The sequence below is a fragment of the Anticarsia gemmatalis genome, chromosome 26, assembly GCF_050436995.1.
Source record: "Anticarsia gemmatalis isolate Benzon Research Colony breed Stoneville strain chromosome 26, ilAntGemm2 primary, whole genome shotgun sequence".
Taxonomy (NCBI): domain Eukaryota; kingdom Metazoa; phylum Arthropoda; class Insecta; order Lepidoptera; family Erebidae; genus Anticarsia; species Anticarsia gemmatalis.
Genome location: NC_134770.1, coordinates 4,655,411 through 4,659,921, shown reverse-complemented (window position 1 = coordinate 4,659,921; position 4,511 = coordinate 4,655,411). Strand labels below are relative to the sequence as shown.

The following is a 4,511-nucleotide window of genomic DNA, read 5'->3' as shown; positions in this document are numbered from 1 at the left end:
TTCGTTAAATTCGTACAAAATATTCGATAGAGTCATATTTTACTGGTGTGTTTTAGTATTAATTAACCAATTTACTACAACCATAAATTACTTGAAGGTACTTTCTTTGCAGTTGTTATGTTCAAAACTGGCAGATAAAGACAGTGTTGGTAAGTAATACAAAACAAAACTTCAAAAAGTGATAATTTTCTCACTTTTCTTTCACTCTTTAATTTTTGTAACTTTTGTAAATAGCTTACAAAGTAATTAATAAATATAGTGAGAGCATTATATTGTAGTGCATTAGATATTATAATGCAGTTAAGGAGTGTAGGGTGTCAGTTTAATTAGTTGCACAGGTGAACTTCCGTATCTTGTGTACATACGCCGTACTAATTGTTAAGGCACGTTCATAAAGCAATACTGCGTGTAATTAATAAGTACAATTAATTACTAATTTCTACTAATCAAAGAATATATATTTTTTGTAAAAAACTGCATTAATCTACCTTGTACAATATTCAAAACCAAAGTTTTATTCATATTTAAAAAAACAAATCTGAAATTATCGATATATCTTCAGCTATATACCAAACTTTCCAATAGATTCAAAATACTAGAAACTTCCATGATTTGAAGACTAACATGAAATATTTTGCGTAATGAGATAGGTTGATGATCACACAAAAAAATGTCCAAGATCATCGCAGGGTGTTGTGTGGAATTATAGCATAACCTTAAAATAGCATTATTAACTAAAGCTAACAATAATGTTATCTTAATCAGTTGAGCAATGGCTAATATATTTATCACCAATAGACGATTTTCATCTCAATATAATCGAATTGAAATCTCAAAATTTTTTTGACTGCCTCCGTGGCGCAGTGGTTTAGATCACCACGCCGATACCACTGCATCGGGAGGTCGTGGGTTCGATTCCCACACGGAGCAATTATTTGTGCGATCCACAAATAATTGTTTCGGGTCTGGTTGTGCTTTGTGTCCGTTGTTTGTATGTTTGTAAAAGTCCCCGCGACACAAGAGCAATTTTTAGTGCGGGAGTTGTCTTTTTAAAAATAAAAATAAAAAAAAATAAAAAAAAAATTTTGCTGTCATCACAAGCAAATTCTCATTCAATGTAGAACATAGGCCTTTGTAACACGCGTAAACTCAGCTTATTAGTACCCCAATATGCACATTGCCTACGTCGGCATAAATCGGCGGGGTTGCATCGCTACGAGTGCAACGCTACGAACGCTACGAGCGCTACGAACGCTACGAAATCGCTCTGGGACGATAAATCTAGTGGTACAGTTTACTGCGCAGGTGCTAATTATTACTACGTGAATGTGATTCTAATGAGCTAGAGATTTATAGGAGTTTTTAATTTAATACCTTTATAATGTGTCTCTTAGGGACAATACGTTGTGCCCAGTATTACCTACAATAGGGACATATAACAAGTAAAGATATATTTTACCCGGATAAAATTCATTTACAGATCATACTGACCATCACCAATGGTTATAGAGAAATCAGTAAGATTTTATGCTCAAGGTATATCTGCCCTACATACTTTGTGCATAAAATCTAACAATGAAATAGTAATTAATGAAATAGTCATCTTTAGCTGTAAACATACAAGGTTCTAAACCCTCCTAAAGTCCTTGCCATGTGTATGACATAAAATTTGTTACTTAGCAGTAACCAGGATGAGTTTTAGACACCAAAACATGCACACGCACAACTAAAATAATCTTCACCCACTTACCGAAAGACCTTTGCAAAACTGATTTCCACAGTGATGATATCGAAAAGCTTTCAAGTATCATGGATATCAAACTATACCTCATTTACCTACAAAATAATAACCATATCATTACAAACCTAACGAACCCTAAAATTTACACAAGCGAAGTTCCAAAGCATTTAACCCTCGCACCGAGTAACTTAACCCCGAAGTTTTTCTACTTAATCTTGCGAGGGGTCTGACAAGGAATTAATCTATTGAACCGGGACCTCATAGGGCTTCCGGGTATACCTTTATTTACTAGTTATAAAGGTGTTTGTATGGAATTATTGTCTCGTTAGTTTTGAGAGTGGGATTTACTTAAGCTGTTTTGTGTTATTGGAAATGTAGAGAAATTTCGATGGTAGGTGTGCTTAATTTTGAGATCAGATGACCGTGTATGAGTTGTCCAAAGATTATTTTTATTAATTATCGACAAATAAAACGCTTTGGACTGATTTTAAGTTACAGTCTGCACGTTAAAAACTGAGTAGTTTTCGATCATATAACTTAAGTGTTGGAGAATTTTTATAGTATTCATATTAATGTTGTTTGTTTAAAATAAAAATCAAAAAGCCAACATCACGTGGTATTCCCATGCGGTCACCCATCCAAGTACTAACCACGCCCGATGTTGCTTAACTTCGGTGATCGGACGAGAACCGGCGTGTTCAACATGGTATGGACGTTGGCGTTAGCGAGACAAAATATGTCAACCAGTATCAACTGTATAACGCATCCTCTTTTATCGCCATGCTTTTAATAGCACTTGCTATTAGAAGTTTACTATCACACTTTTGTACCCATAATAAATTACGCAGTTTATAGGGAGCAGAGAGATATTTTTATATTATCTATTACATATAAACTAAATTGGTCCTTTAAAATCTATCAAGATATTTTTATTTCAGTCTCACATCTTAAACGAATAACGTATATGAATCTCTCTCATCTCACCGAACATTACTGTACAATTCCTACACATTGCAAAAGAAATCACCAAATTACCCTTCCACATCATGAATTTAACAATAAACTAAACCGATGGCTTTCCCGATAACTTAACGAGTTCAGTTCTAAGACATCATTCCTCTCTACTATACATTTGAAATTTAAATGAGAACATTCACTTGAATTGATGGAGTCTGAAATTTTCGTGATGTGATACCCAATTACTGTTGATTGCCTTACGTTTTACGGATCTGGGTAATGGTGAATTTCTTTAAGTAGTGTCTAGGTTTTTTGTAAGATTTCAATATATTGAAAGCATTATATTTGAGAAGTCCTTTTGCTATGTCTGTTAGTGATAAACTCAAAATGTAATGAACGGTTTTTCAACCTGTTTTATACATGTATCAATAGATAGAACGATAATTGAGGAAGAATTTTGTTTACACCTTAATAAAATTTGCCCGGTGTAATCTCAACCAGCCTAGCCTTTCTTCCAACTTTGTTGAAGTTGGCTGCCAGTTTCACTGGTTACTGCTGGATACCAGTATTTTACATGGAGCGACTGCCTATTGGACCTCCACAATCCAGTTACCTGGACTATATGTAACACGAAATTCTTCGGTAAGACTCAATTTATTTTCCCTAGATTTCAAAACCTTCAACTCATTATTCGACTTGCAATAACCTTCTAATACTTCACTTTCGCAACATACACCTCAACACGTATAACATGCACCAACAACAAACTTGCCAATATAAAAAAACATAAAAAACATCACCCCATTAGTCAAACACGAGTCTAGTTTTGACATCAATTCGCGAGGTTTCTCAAATATATTTTTCAACGATGGCTGGTGGTAAAGTACCGGCAATTATGGGGTTTGGAATATGTTATTCGGAGTTTTTAATGGTTTATAGGGTGCATTTTTATGATAGTGTTGTTGTAGAGCTTGTTATTTTGGTAGGTTTTGGCAAAAAAGTTTCGTAAAGATATTATCATGTCATTTTGGGACATGTAACTTTAGTTTAATTAGATAAAGTGCAGTTTAGGTTTCATATTGCGACAAAAGATTTAAGATGTTTTGTAATTATATATTGCAGACACACATTCTATAAAAAAAGAAACATATAAATAAATAAAAAATCCGTAATATTGGTGCAAATGAAAAACAAGCAAAAAAAATAAAAGTGAAATACGAATTAAAATTAAGTAAAAACATTACTTTTATTAAAATCTAATACAGATCTAATTAAGGTCATTTTCTAAACCCAAGATCAAAGAGGAAATAAAAAAAACAACTTTTATTGACTAACTGTAAAAATGTCAAATTGTACGCACGAATGTTCTAATTAATTGGGTTTGATTCAGTTAATTAGATTGTAATCTGTCAAGGTAACTTTCTTAACGTTTTCATTCTTTCGTCACTAATCAAAAATATTTACTTTAGTTTCGATGCTCTTATTGCTAAATAACAATCAGTATTTATTTCAAAACAGCCATTTAATTAGTCACGTAGTTTTTAAGACTAGAAATCTAGTGATATTAGAGTTTATAATTTCTAAAACAGGTCCCGATATATTTTTACGAAATCTAGTTAAGATTTCGAAATATATATAGGTACTCCACTAATTTGCATTTAGATTTTTTTTACGTACGTATTTATAAGTCTCGTGATCCTTATGTAACAATATATATATACTAGGTACATAATATTAAAAAAAAATAGTACATGCTCAGCTGAACCTTCTCGAGTACTGTATTGCAAAAAGCGAAAAAAAAACCTACAAAATA

General features: G+C 32.7%; 1 non-coding gene across 1 annotated transcript; it reads right to left on the bottom strand.

Annotated features, from left to right (window-relative positions):
- Positions 1-2,342: 2,342 nt before the first annotated feature.
- LOC142984338 (5S ribosomal RNA) lies at positions 2,343-2,461 on the bottom strand. The gene has a single exon (XR_012960148.1). It is a non-coding gene; the product is annotated as a 5S ribosomal RNA (ribosomal RNA).
- Positions 2,462-4,511: the final 2,050 nt, after the last annotated feature.